Here is a 14311-nt window from a genome sequence, read left to right on the forward strand (position 1 = left end):
CTATTTCACCGGTCAGAGTAAATACTGAAGAAATGCTTCTCTTGTATCCACAGTTCCAGAGTAGAATTTCCGTGACCAGCCTGCCTGGCTAAAAAGGCAGAGGCCCCTTTCAGGCCGAAGGTAAGAGAGGACTTCAATAGTCTTCACAGTGGATCCGAGGATTGCTTGAGAGGTAAGATTATTTTAGTTGCAGGATTTTTATCCCAAGCCAGATAGTACCAGATACCTTGCCAGTAGACCTCAGCAAGAGTCTCCACAGTTGTATTTTTTGTGTGGTTGTATTTCTGTAACAAATACCAAGCCTTCCAGTATGATGATAGTGCTTGTTATTTTAATCAAGAGAATGAAAACACATTTACTCCACAGTGTGGCAAATAGATGTGGGTATTAAAGAGCCAGTTCTATGTATAGCACTGACTGGGGTGTATACATGTTTGTACTGGAGGTAGGTTTGGCAGAAAAGTTTCTGCTTTTTGTTGCACACAGTGATTCTTTGCATAACTTTATTATCCTTTAAATTCCAGGGTGGGTGTGTGAGCATGTAGAAAAATTAGCCCGTCTCCACAAACTTGGGCTAAAGTGAAATTATGTTAGGAGGATGAAAAGCCATTCACTCCTCAGAAATTGTGAGAATGTAGGGCATCCTCCTACACCCCACCTACATTCTAATGACCTCCAAATATATCCCAAGCCCTAAGCCTTCACTTGAGTTTTTAATTTATTTCCAACTCCCTGAATATCTCCTTGGGATGACACCTCACACCCACATCCAGGAGAACTACATGCACTAAGAATTTCAATTAATGGAAACAATATCCACTCCTTCTTTATTACCTCCTTCTCCCTGACAGAAATCTACTCTAGAAGTAAGAAGATGATTGCTTTCTCAGCATCTCTTGCAGCTATAGGTAACCATCTAGCATAGTCCTTACCTAACCACCAGTGCTCTGCCAAAAGGCTGGTGGTCTCTGGGAGGCCTTTTACTTTGGGGATTAAAGAGAATAGTTTCATTTTTCGCCATCCTTGCTGCCTTAAATGTGGATGTAATAGTTTAAGTACAGACAGGCACCTCCTGACCAGGAGGTGACAACTGTGAGGACCAAAGCATGGCAAAGCAAAAAGAAAAAGGAGATGAGTGCCTGAGCCAGTGAATAACTGCTCACCTCCAGACTTCTGCTTATGTGAGAAAACCCCCTATTGGCTTCAGCCCTGTTCTATGCAACAGTACTCAATTCTAATTGAGACTTTGCTAAGTCCTTTCTCTACATGTATCTAAAGCACAAATCCAACCATCCCATGTTATTTTGGTCGCTCTCCCTCACCTTTAGGGTGAAACTTAGGCTGCCCATGACCATGAGAATGTGAGCCAACCCTTGAGGGCAGGACCATATCTTTTCCTTTCTAAATCTCATGGGTCTAGCACAGTACCTGGGACAGTCTTCTGGGCTGTTTAATGAACCGTTGTGGATTTGGATTGGGGAAAGTGTTATAATGAAATCTTTCCTAACTCCTGTAGTTTTTCCTGAATAATCCACTTCCTGATTCTTCACATATTTGTTATATTCTGGATTGTTTCTGGAAAACAGAAATGAAACGGTATGGCTTTTATGTCGGTAGATAAGATACCTTCCCTGCTCATCATATTTGGAGGAGTTATTACTAACGGCATTATTTTCCTCTAGAAAGAATAGTGTAGACAGGTCTGTATTGCTCGCTCCTCTTCTAACTGCTACAGCAAGCACAGGCTGAAGCGCCAAGTCAGTACTGAATTATCTAACATCAGTCTCCATCTTCTTCACAAAGACTTCTCTCCCCACACGGACTCCAAGCTCCTCAAAGGTTCTACTTTTCACTTCCTTTAAGACTCCTGCAGCTATCTAACACGATGCTGAATAAATAAAGGCTGCTCAATTTCTATTGAATTGAATGCCTTCCCAAGAGTGACCTCAGTATGTGCTATCTCCATTGGGTAGTGGCTGTGGCTGTGTTTCCAGAGGCTGTTGTCTTTGGCTCCCTCTGTACTTCTTTCCTAGACATCCTGTGCTTCTTACCACATTGAGTCACCTTGTTTCTGTTGCAAGTAACCTGCTGGCGACTGTCACTTCCTCTGGAAGTTAGTGCATGAATCAGAACAATGCTAATAAAGCCAACAATAATAATAGCAAGCCTTAATTAAACCTTTATAATGTACCAGCTTCTAGGTAAGAACTGTATGTGTATTATTTCATTAATCTATTGAGCATGTCCAGGTTGTTGATAAAGAAACTGAGCTGAAAGGGATAAAGCAACTTGATCAAGAATTCAGGCAATCTGACTCCAGGACCCAAGCTTTAACCTCGTAAGACTGTGTATCTGATTCTCTCATGGACCAGTCACATTGTTCAGTAACATGATTGTAGACTATACCTCTAATTCTGCAAGCCTGATGAAGATAATTAGTTCTAATACTCCCTATCATTTGTAAAGTTGGAATTGTGTTATATTTTTTGAGCACCAACTCATGCATGCTTGAGAATTATAAATATCTAAACTTGGTAGAGAAAACATGACCATTAAGGAGTTTGCAATCTAGATTTGGAGATAATAGCTATAATTTATTATGCAGTAGACACTGTAATATATTATTTGTAATCCTTACAACAACACTACAAGATAAGGAAAATGAGATTACAAGATAAGGAAGATGAGATTCTGAGAATTTAACTGACATGCTCTGGCTACAAGAGTTATTAGTAGCTGAGTTAGGAGCTGATGGTCCCAAGGGCCACATCAAATATAAATAGAGTTGTGTTTCATGCATCTGTTGACTGGAACCTGGTTCATAAGCCATCCGGAATAACTGTGAGTACCAAAATGGGCCAGAAATCCTCCAAACATGAACATCTGAAATAACAACAAACAAACAAATGAAGAAAAGACAGAAATGTGAAGGCTACAAAATCTCCTCAGTCTTTGATTCCATTAATATATTGATAGATCACTAAGCAGCAGTATGACCATATCAGACACTACCCATGTTTCTTCATATTGTAAAACTGCTACCAAGATAAGCATGGGTAAGAACAAGCTCTCAAATTCTAAATGATGTAAAGTAGGCTATGGGACTATGTCCCATGCTGCCCCTCCCCTCCCCTTTTTTATCTTAGCAGGGACATGTAACCTGATAAAGACACTCCATGAATTGGCTAGGGTGCATTTTTTCTTTCTCTCTTTCTCTCTTTCTTTCTTTCTTTCTTTCTTTCTTTCTTTCTTTCTTTCTTTCTTTCTTTCTTTCTTTTGTCCTTCCTTCCTTCCTTCCTTCCTTCCTTCCTTCCTTCCTTCCTTCCTTCCTTCCTTTCTAATATTTATTGATTTCTGAGAGGAAGGGAGAGGGAGAAAGAGAGAGAAACATCAATGATGACAGAGAATCATTGATTGGCTGTCTCCTGCACGCCCACTACTAGGGATCGAGCCTACAACCTGGACATGTGCCCTTGACCAGAATCTAACCCGGGATCCTTCAGTCCACAGACCAACACTCTATCCACTGAGCCAAACCAGCTAGGGCTGGCTAAGGTGTATTTCCACGGCAAATATAAAGAGGAAAAGGAGCCCCCTCCTTCACACTGATGGCATAGTTTTATCAGCAAAAAACTGGAGCAGACCTCAGAAACAGCTCCATCTCTGGTTGAGCCTTATGACAGGTGGAACGCAAGGGTAGCCAGTGAAAGGACCAAGTTAGCATAGGATCACAATAAATGAGTATCTCTAATAAGTCAGCTTATTTGGACTTTAATTTTTCAGCTAACTTATGGTGGCAAGGACCACTGGGATGTGGTCTTACTCCAAAGCAGATGCTCTACAGCTGTGGTTCTCAATAAGAGCTGCCCATCAAATCACCTGAGAAAATTTGAAACTCTCAAAACAGAACCCGTGGCACCAGACTCAGGTATCAGTATATTTTAAAGTTCTCAAGATGATTCAAAATATAGCCATGATTAAAACCCACTGCTCTATAGGCACCTTAAAAATAGCTTATGCTGGTCACATTGACCTATTTATAAGCGATTGATTGTTTGAACCTAATCTCAATATTTTTTTCAAGATAAAATGATCTCTTCTAGAGCTTATGGTACAGAGCAGTAAGGTTTAAACAAACCCTTTAAAAGTCTGAGGAGATTCAATATATTTTGGGGGACAAAAAATGGCCTGACCTCTGTGGCCACTTCTATGAGAAAGTAGAATGATTTCTAGCCTGGGAAAGAATAAAGGAAGGCTTCTAAATTTCCCAATCGCATGTCAACTGTGTTAATGTGCATCTATGGCCTTCGGAGCTTTCTTCGATGAGCCACGCTGCATACTGCCGTGTGAGGTACCAGGCAGAGAATTTAATCAGGAATTAATCAAAATCCAGCCCTCAGCAATAGTTTCTTAGATATAGCTGATGTTTAAAGCACAGCCTAGCCGAAACCGGCTTGGCTCAGTGGATAGAGCATCGGCCTGCGGACTGGAAGGTCCCAGGTTCGATTCCGGTCAAGGGCATGTACCTGGGTTGCGGGCATATCCCAGTGGGAGATGTGCAGGAGGCAGCTGATCGATGTTTCTCTCTCATCGATGTTTCTAACTCTCTATCTCTCTCCCTTCCTCTCTGTAAAAAAATCAATAAAATATATTTTAAAAAAATAAAAATAAAAATAAAAATAAAACACAGCCTAGAGGACACATTCTCTACATTCCATCCCTATATTAAGTTAAATCATCAGAAATAAATGTACGTGGATTATTTTATCTTACTGCCTCCAAAAAATACCTTGACTAAATTAAAATTTAATTTATACTTTTAACTTTTATAGAAGGTCTTTATGAGATAAGTCAACTTGGTATACAATTCAGTATCTTTCCATATAACTCTATTCAATAATATCTATTTTAATGTGTTTTCTCATATAAAGATACAAGAAAAATGGCTCCTAAAATTTGGGGCCAGGAAAAAGTAAGTGTCTCCAGCCCAACCTGAGTGTGTCATTAATTAGACACTGAGAGACTGTACAGCTCCACAGAGATCATGTAGTGTCAGCCCCAGAGCCCAAGAGTTAAATCCAGAGCTTATTTCATTTTAGGAAAGCATTTTAATTAGATGTCAATTCTCCAAGTTCATTGTGCCAGACACAGAATGTGTCACTTTTCACACCTACCCAGGCATCCTCCTCCCTCCCATTGCTATTCAATTACACCGTTTCCCCAGACACTGGAGCTGGAAACCCCAGTCACCTCTATTTGACTTCCCACTTTCCCATCTCATTGATATTCAATTGCTGGACAAATGCCATCGACCATAAATACACAAAGATCAAGAATTTGTCTGACTGGTAAGTGTTCCCAGCCCCTGGTGCAATACCTGACACATGGCAAATGTTCAATAAACATTTATTGAACAAATTAAAAAGTTCAAAAGATTTATTTCCTTATCTCCTAGTCTCTTTAGTCTTTTGGCTCCTTCCCATCCTCCCTGCCATCACTCAAGTGTAGGCCCTTACCACCTTTCCTTGTTATTAAATAACACGCTAATCTATTCTGACTTCAGGCCATATGTTCCAGCCCATCTGAGTTCAGCTGATGCTAAGTAAGATTTTAAAAATACCTGAACATGCTCCTTTCTTGCTCAAATTCTTCCTTGACCTAGCATTCAAGGTGTTTGCTATTCTTACGTCTGGTTCCAATAATAACTCCATGAGTAAAGAGAAGTGGGATAAGAAGCCAGACCATGGCAGCTGTGAAGAAAGACACTGATTAGAACTAAGGACAGGATCAGGATGGGGACAAATAGCCTATGTACCTTTTAGGTTGTGGGGATGGAAGAGGTGATGTACGTGAAAGCAGGTTAAATTGGTAAAGCGCCACAGACAGCTATGTTTTATTTGTCAGTACTAGATGTTCCTGAAGATAAACCTGAGTCATCGTGAAAAGTGCCAAGTATTTCAGGGCATCAGAAGAATGAATATCTAGTTCATAACGATCCTTACATTTGCAGAGGGGTTTGTGGCTTACAATGCATGACTTCACATGCATTATCTCGCACAGCTCATTCCAGTATCTCTGGGAGATAAGCCTTCACATCCACATGGGGAGACCAAAGCTCAGAGAGGTTGGGTGACATGTCCAAAGTCACCCAGCTACTAAGAGGCAGTATGTGCCTAATGTAATTTGCACTGTGGAATTTGTTTGTGGGAACATTCTTTATTTCAGTGTTATCCTGAACTAAAACCCTCGACTTTTGATGTCAAGTCTGGTGCCTTAGTCGCTCCACCAACAGCTGTCCCTTCTCCCCAGCACCATGCATTGTTCTTCGTAGTTCTGGAGCATATCATTCACTTTATTCTACATGGAGGAGTAGCAGCAGCCACAGCAGGAGTGGTAATATATAATATTTATCAAATGTTTCATGATCCAGACAGCATGCATTATTTCATTAAATACTCACAGCAACTCTTTGAGGTGAATAATATTGTTATCTCTTTTTACATCTGATGAACTGAAGCCCAGAGAAAGAAATTCAGCTAAGGATACACAGGCACCAAATAGTGAGGCTGAAATTCGAACGTGGCAGGCTGACTCAAAAGCTTGAGTATTGAACATCATTATGCGATATGCCCTAAAACTTTATAAACAGCCCCATCTAAATGGTCCTCCTTTAATAGTGTCACATGTTCCCTGCCACTTCTTTCATTTTTATTCTGTATGTTGAATGAGTAGTGTACTGATAAACAGGTGAGCTTAATGATTCAGGAAGACCCTGAGCATTCTGTATACTTGAGCTCCATTGCTGATTTAATCTAGTTGGCGGTCATACATTTCCTCCCTTTATTTTATAGACGCGTGGCCTTTCAGAACTGGAAGACGCCTGAGAAATCCTGCAATCCAATCCCCTGGTTTAGAGAGTATTTTGCTAAGTGAAATAAGCCAGTCAGAGAAAGACAAGTATCACATGATCTCACTCATATGTAGAATCTAGTGAACAAAATAAACTGATGAACAAAATAGATCTAGAGACATAGAAGCAGGGAACAGACTGTCAAATCTCAGAGGGAAGGCTGGATGGGTGGGTGGGTGGGTGGGTGGGAAGCGATCCACCCAATGACTTTGCATGCATATATGCATAGCCCATGGACACAGACATTAAGGTGGTGAAGGCCTGGGGTTGGGTGGCAGAGGCGGGCTATAAGGGGTCAATGGGGGAAAAGGGGGACATATGTCATACTTTCCACAACAAAGATTAAAATAAAAAAGAGCCCCGAGCATTCTGTGTACTTGAGCTCCATCACTTGATTTAATCTAGTTGGGCTTCATACATTTCCCCCTTGTTTTATAGGCTCTTGGCCTTTCAGAACTGGAAGGGGCCTGAGAAACCCTGTAATCTATTCCCTGGCTTTAATGTGACAAATCCTGACTCAGGAAGAGTCAGTCACACGTTCAAGCGTCACAGCACCAGAATCAAGTCTCCAAGTCCCCCGGCTAGGGACCATTGGACCAAAGTCCCAGGCCTTTCTGTCGCACGTCCTGCCAGGGATAAACAGATGACGAGAGGAAGCCCCTCTCTCAGATCAGGTCAAAGCACTCGTGATGCTCTTTCCTGAGCTCCCTGGCTGCAGTATGATCTCTTCAAAGACAAAGCATATCAGAAGGGCTTAACAGACCCTCACTCCCTGGACTTAGATGTGGCAGCACTAACCTGATTGTTTGGGTTAAAAAGACCTTTGAGCCCCCACTTGAAGCATCTGGCAGCACAGTCACAATAACAGACAGAATCAAATAAGCATCAAGCAGGCTGCCCGGTGTTATTTTCCCACGGGGGTGTGAGTTGGGAGGAGGTATTCTATTACAAACAGGGAAAGAAAACGACAAACAGGCCATTGGAGGAACTTCCTCCAGCTTAGACTCCTGGGCACGCTATTATTGTGAAGTGCTCACTTCATGACGGACAGCTGGTGCATCATAGCCGTTACTCAGGGTACCACTTTATAGACTTATTTATACAGAACAATCTGTTTCAGCCTCTTCTATTTACAAACCCAAGTTGGTTAGCCTGACTCATTAGTAACCCATGTGAATAGGGTTGGGCCTCATTGCTAAGCCAAGCTGGAAAGTGGACATGACCAAGAAGAGCTCAGTCTTCTGGCCTTGGGACCCAGATTTTGTGGCCTCCTCCTCCCCCTCTTCATCCTCCTCACCCTCTTCCTTCTCCCCCTCTTCCTCCTCCTCCTCCTCTTCCTCTTCCTTCTCCTTCTCCTCTTCCTTTTTCCTCTTTTTTAAGATTGCTCCTCCATTAAATAAGCAAACTTAAAAAAAAAAAAGATAATTGGAAACACTGCTTCTACTGGCCAAATACCATGCTAACTGCTAAAGAGATTATTCTCATGCTGCCCATCTGAGCGTTACCGTTTACATTTTGGAGCCCAAGCAGATAAATGCAGTTAGGGTCCACAAAGCAGTCAGGGGAGAAAAGCTTGCTTCTCTGGCCCTCAAGGGCCTTCTTTGCTCATGATTTCAATAAAAGGAGGAGGAGCATCAGAATTTAAGACACCCATGGTCAAACAATCTCTTGCATCTGATTAATTGGTAGGTAAGAAAAAGCAACATTCAGGTGTGAAGGGGGAGCTGTGTGGTGTTAAAGCTCAATGGACATCACCCACAGTCTGTTTGTCCTCACAAGTCACCGAGTGTTGGTCTACACTTCAGACAGTTGGCATTTATATAGAGTTTGTGAGCTCAGCCCTGAACTCCCAATCTTCCCTCAAGTAGGAAGAATATCATGGTTAATTTACACTTGGTAACCACCTTTGTCAATTTCAAAGCAGTTTCTTTTTCTTAATTCTACCCAGAAAATTACAGGATGCATCAAGATTTATGAAGAGATTTTATTTTAATAAAAGATTAGATCTTTTTCCAATGCTATTTTTAAAGTTATTTTAAAATTAACATAGAATAAAATTCACATTTTTGGTGTATAGTTCTGTAAGTTTTGACAAATGCTTAGAGTTGTATAACCACCACCATAATCAAGACACAGAACAGTTCCCTCACCCTAAAACATTGCCTTCACTTTCCTCACCCACCCCTAATCCCTGGATACCATTGATCTGTTTTCCAACCCTGGAGTTGTGCCTTTTCCAGAATGTCACATAAACTGAACCAGACAGCTATGCGTCAGACTTCTATCACTCAGCACAGTGACTGTCAACCCGTGTGCCGCAAGAATGTTTGAAACATGCAATACCTGACTATTTAGTCAGGGGCACTGACCTCCTTTCTCTTAGATTGTCAAATTAAAAAATGAGAATAGTCAACACAACAATAGCCGTCAGTGGGAATGGATCAAAAGTATACCTATTTTTTTGGCAGAGCTGCAAAAATGGTGGCATTTTATACACACGATTTGAAAACTTGCTTTTATCACTTAACAATAAACTTGGCTAGCCGTCCGTGTCGTGGTATTCAATCGTGTGCCTTATTATTCAATGATCTACTGTGTTATATTTTTTAATGAAACAGAAATTTGTTTTTTAGGTAAAAAGTCACTTTTTGACAATTCCATATGTTTCAACATAATAGCCATTGTATTTCTAGTATTTGAGTAAAATTTTAAAGTTGTACAAACTCTCTGATGAAATTACATGTTGCACATTTCCCAGCTTTGATCTGATTGTGTTGCAGCAGCAATAAGGGCTCTTTTAGAAAAATGATGTGGAAATATGAAGCAGGGTCCAGTCAATTTCATGTTTATGTCTTAAGAAACTTGGCCTATGGGTAGCTGCTGTATGACAAGGAATAGCAAGACTACAAAGAAATGTATTACCCTGCATTATTGCTCCCCAGGGTTTTTCCGTCATAAACAAACTGAATCTGGTATGTTCTTTTAGTTGTTTCATTTCAAGGCAATTCTTTTCTGCATCAATGACTCCCACTAACTCATACTATTCTCATGGGGCTTAAGTTACTATCAGTGTCCTTTCATTGATGGTCTCATAGAGAATAGATCACGCTGGCAAGAGAATGTAAATAATTTATTTCTTGTGACTTAACTTTAAAACCGTATGCTTGCTTAAATTTAAGGAGATAAAGAGAAAATGCTGACAAAATGGTCATTTTCAAGGAAAAAAAAAATTTGGACTTTTTAAGCCACAGATAGGCATGTTTTATCCTAGAAGGCTATAGAGAAGTAGGAAAGAGAAAAAGAAATATCAGAGAACTTAGTGGGTATTTCCTCTCTGCCTCTCCTAGGAGTATTTAATCTTTTGGTTTCTGAGCAAATCTCTCGCAGCTGCTTAGTTTCTGTTCGTGCCAAGGACCCTTTGTTTATACTAACTGCACCCAAAGAATTCTTCTTACACAAGTTGTACTACTTAAGCTCTTTTGCAAGTCTCAGACTTTATCACATCCATGGGGAAACAGCCGTACTTTTCTTTCTCAACATTCCTTCTGGTCAAAGGAGAATGTAGAGGATTTAATTCCTTAAACATCAGGTCTTAACTTAATACTGCTTGTGATTTGTATGTATGAGACAATCTTCATAAACCTGTGGCTAGGTACACCTACCATTTCCATGCAGAGCAGGTTTAGAGAGGCAGCCCTAAGAAGGAACCAGAGCAACAGTTCAGTCCATCTGGATTGAGGTGGTTTCCTGTTCCAACCTGAAAATCAGCAAGAACCAGAAAGTCTAAGAAGCTGAGTAAAAGGACGGGACCAAGTCCTCCTGGAGAAGATTGGTTCCAAACATTCATCCATGAACTTACAACTTTTTAGTTCCATGAAACTAAAGATGAAAAAATTCTGTGTCTTTTTTTTATCATCCAACCCCAAATGACATAGTAACTGAGCTAATTCATAACTTTTAAAATTTTTCTTGAAAGCTCAAAGACTGTGAACAAAAAGACGTTCTTTTTATTCAGCTGTGCCTGTTCAACCCCAAAATGCAACATTACACAAACATTTAGGTCCTAAACATCATTCACTGAAATGGTCTCAGTTGGTGCCTATGCAACCAGTTTAGAGTCAAAGCTAGGAAGGGTCAAGGGTCAAGGGTCAAGGGACACGGCCAAGAGCCATTGCCTGAGGGTGGATTCAATCCAGACCCTCCCATTCCTCCACATTTTTTTCCCTGTACCACAATTGCTTTTCCCTGATTATCCATATTTAAAAAATTAAAAATACAGCTAATCATTCTGATGTTTGTTATCATCCAGATACAAGTGACTGGTCCTTTTTTTGGCATTATATAGATACAATGTCATCTATGTCCAAGCTTACTTGGCTGACTTTACTTCTCTCCGGCCTCTTATTTCCCAGTTCCTCCTGAAAAGTTCACCATCTACAGGACTCCCAGACCCAGGGCTAGTCTTGGTCTAGCAGCCTCACCTCACTCACTTGTGAGCTGTGTGACCTTCACCAAATGACTTCAGCTCTCTGAGCCTCTCTTTCCTCATTTTGTGAAATAAGGAAAACAACAGTCTCCTCAAAATGGCTGTAGGGAAAAATCTACTGGGAAAACGCATGCAGAGCCTTTATGGCAGTGCCTGGCCGGGTCAAGTGCTCAGTAGCAGTGTTCCAGGAAGGAGCCCTACAAGAAGAATAAGTGTACGTGAATACAAAGAGTATGAAGACTGTGGATCTTGCTACTAAATGGTGGGTGACACAAGTTTGCCCCAGGCCCTAAAATGTATTTCATGACAACATGATGTATGTGCTGGAGGCAGCTGATACCAGCAAGAGTGTCTTTTGTGTATTTTTTTCTCGACTCTGTGTTCAGTGAAGTCAAGTCGGTAGCTTGAAACCAGCCAGGGTGGGAAAATGTATACGGCAGGAAATTGGCAAACACTAGAAAGGGGCCTTCCTTCCCCCGCCAGAGAGCTGGTTGTTGAACAGTCACCAACACACCACTGAGAGATCAGGCTTCGAAGTCAAACAAATCGGGGTCTGGATACAAACCCGAACTCTGACAGTTACTAGTGTGTCCTGGGCAAGCTCCTTGAGCCATGAGTGTCTGGTTCCCTGCCTTTAAGATGGGGACAAGAGTACAACATTTAAAGACTGTCAAAAAGATTCCGGGAGATCAGGTATAGGAAACACTTACAGTAGGACCTGGGACCTCGCCTCAAATAGTAGCTGAAAGTGGTTGTTACTATTATTGTAAAACGTCGGGAGTATTTTAAAACTCAGCTGGACCGTATTATATTTCACGTAGTTTGCATGATACTCATATATTAAACATGAACGTAATTTTAGAGTGAACTTGTCAGATTGGGTTAGGAAAAAAATTGCTCCGTGGAAAAAAATTTCTATGTAAGTTCCTTTATTGTTTCTGTTTGACGAAAATATTTAAACAAATATGAACATCTAAACAAAGACAGCTTTCAAGCCAAAAACCTAAGTGCTCTGAGTCTCCTCTGAGCATTTTTCAACAATGTTGGGCTCCAAACCAGAACATGCTACAACCTTTATGAACTACCCCATCCTGCCTCCACAGCAGGCCTCCCCCAGAGAAAAGAATTTGAATCAATGCCAACAAGAGTATCTTCCTCCTTCAACTATCTCAGGCTTTCATCCTCTTTGTTAAAAAAAAAAAGTAGCTCAAAAACTTGGCATGTAAAAGGCTTCAAAATATCCAAATGCACAGAGCACAGAGAGAGAAATATTCAAAATATAAAAATCTGTGGTTTGGAGGCATGTGGGTAAGGGCTTGGACCTGAGGTCCCTCTAGACATATTGCAGGAATGGCCCAGACAACCACAGGGCTGGATTCCCTGTCCCCTCCCAAGCCACACCCTCAGTTTCCTCATCATTAAGGGAGTAGCTGGTCACCTTCCTAGTGATGCCCTTGGCAGAGGCCAAGTGCAGGGGCTTAAGGCAGTCCAGTTGGGCAGTTGGGTGAAGGGCCAGTCATTTTTCACTCTGTTGCCAGGGCCTGCAGGGGTGGGGTAGGAAAGGGAGAGCGCAGACATGACTTAAGGGCACTGGTGGAGCCCCAGAAGCCACACCCCACAAACTGGTGAAGGAAGAATGTGGGGAAAATGGCTCCTTGCAGGTCCTCCAATGTTCTGGGGCAGTTCTATCACTTCCTCTTTATTGCTGCCATCTACCTCCTCCTTTTCTGGAGGGACTGTCAGGAGCATGTGATGCATTTTTGCACCCACAGCAGGGTAAAATCAAGACTTTCTGTGGTTTGTGGCTTCTGTTCTTATACAGAATTTCCCTGGCACAATCGCCATGAGCTGTGCTACCACTGCCCCACCACCGTGGAACCTGAAAGACAAGCAGGGCCACTGAATTGCACTTTGTTCCACTGACAGGACTCCAAGAGCTGAAATCCTTTTTCTGAGGTTGCACAGCTCGTTAACTGGCTATGTGTCTAGAGCTCAGTTTTTTGTTTGTTTTTTGCTTCTTTCCAAGTGCAATTTTCCCCATCCACACAATGACTGCAACTTTTCACCTCCTAGACCTTAAACTTCAAGTCTTCTTCTCTGAATTGACTTTGGGAATTCTATTTCTCCAGGGTAACCTTGAGCCAAATTCCTACGCAGCGATACTCCTCCCCTTCCATTTCCCACAAACACCAACCTCCTTCTGGATTCACTTCTCCCCTTGCAGAGGCTGGGCCCCAAAGTTTGGCTTCATAGGTCTCCCAGGGTTATTGACTTTGGGTCTCTCCAGCCTTTGACTTTTCCACTGGCAACCTCAGGCCGCTGGGCTTGGCTGGGTTTGTACGACCTCAGCTGGGTCCTAATTGCAACTAAGAACCCTGTTTGTGCCCTCATCCAACATTCACCACTGAGACCCAGAGACCCAGCAAGGCTTTTCCCACTCGCCCAATTCTCTTCACAGTTCCTCCCCCTCCAGCCCAGCCCCATACTTCTCTGAAAGCCTATAGAACTTCTGAATCACAGCATATTAAGAATAAATAGATTCATTAAAGATCATGTCTGATACAACTACTATTGACATGTATCCTGCTCTTTGTTTCCTTATAAAGACAGGAATTACAAGAGTTATTTGCTGTTTTTAATGACCTTTCTTTGACGTGTGTTCTATAGTCATGAACTTGAATACAGACCCTCAAGGTAATCATACTCATAGGAAGCTTTTAATAGCTCCTGAGGGTCAGGGCTGGTAAGACTCACCTTCTAATTGAGCAGGTAACCATTTGCAGCACTGCAAAGAGAGATGTTCTATGCCTACTTCTTTTGTGCTTGAATTTTAATGACTAAATGGCTGCAATGAACAATTGAAAAACATTATCTCTACACAAAGGATATGGTTTTATTACAACATACTAGAACTG

The 14311-nt window shown here is 41.6% G+C and overlaps 1 long non-coding RNA gene across 4 annotated transcripts in view; it reads right to left on the minus strand.

The window, feature by feature from the left end:
• Positions 1 to 2581: 2581 nt before the first annotated feature.
• The window catches only part of LOC118655318, a 110336-nt gene continuing 98606 nt past the window's right edge, over positions 2582 to 14311 (minus strand). The window contains exons 4-5 of one of the 4 annotated variants that reach the window (XR_004967248.1): positions 5621 to 5750; positions 2582 to 2883 (exon numbers count right to left, since the gene is read on the minus strand). This is a non-coding gene — a long non-coding RNA (uncharacterized LOC118655318). Of the gene's footprint in view, positions 2884 to 5620; positions 5751 to 10578; positions 10668 to 11429; positions 11594 to 14311 lie in introns of those variants that run through there. The other 3 variants (XR_004967247.1, XR_004967250.1, XR_004967249.1) reach the window with 3 other exon arrangements.

This window comes from Myotis myotis, unplaced genomic scaffold (assembly GCF_014108235.1).
Source record: "Myotis myotis isolate mMyoMyo1 unplaced genomic scaffold, mMyoMyo1.p scaffold_m19_p_1, whole genome shotgun sequence".
In the NCBI taxonomy this organism is placed as follows: Eukaryota; Metazoa; Chordata; class Mammalia; order Chiroptera; family Vespertilionidae; genus Myotis; species Myotis myotis.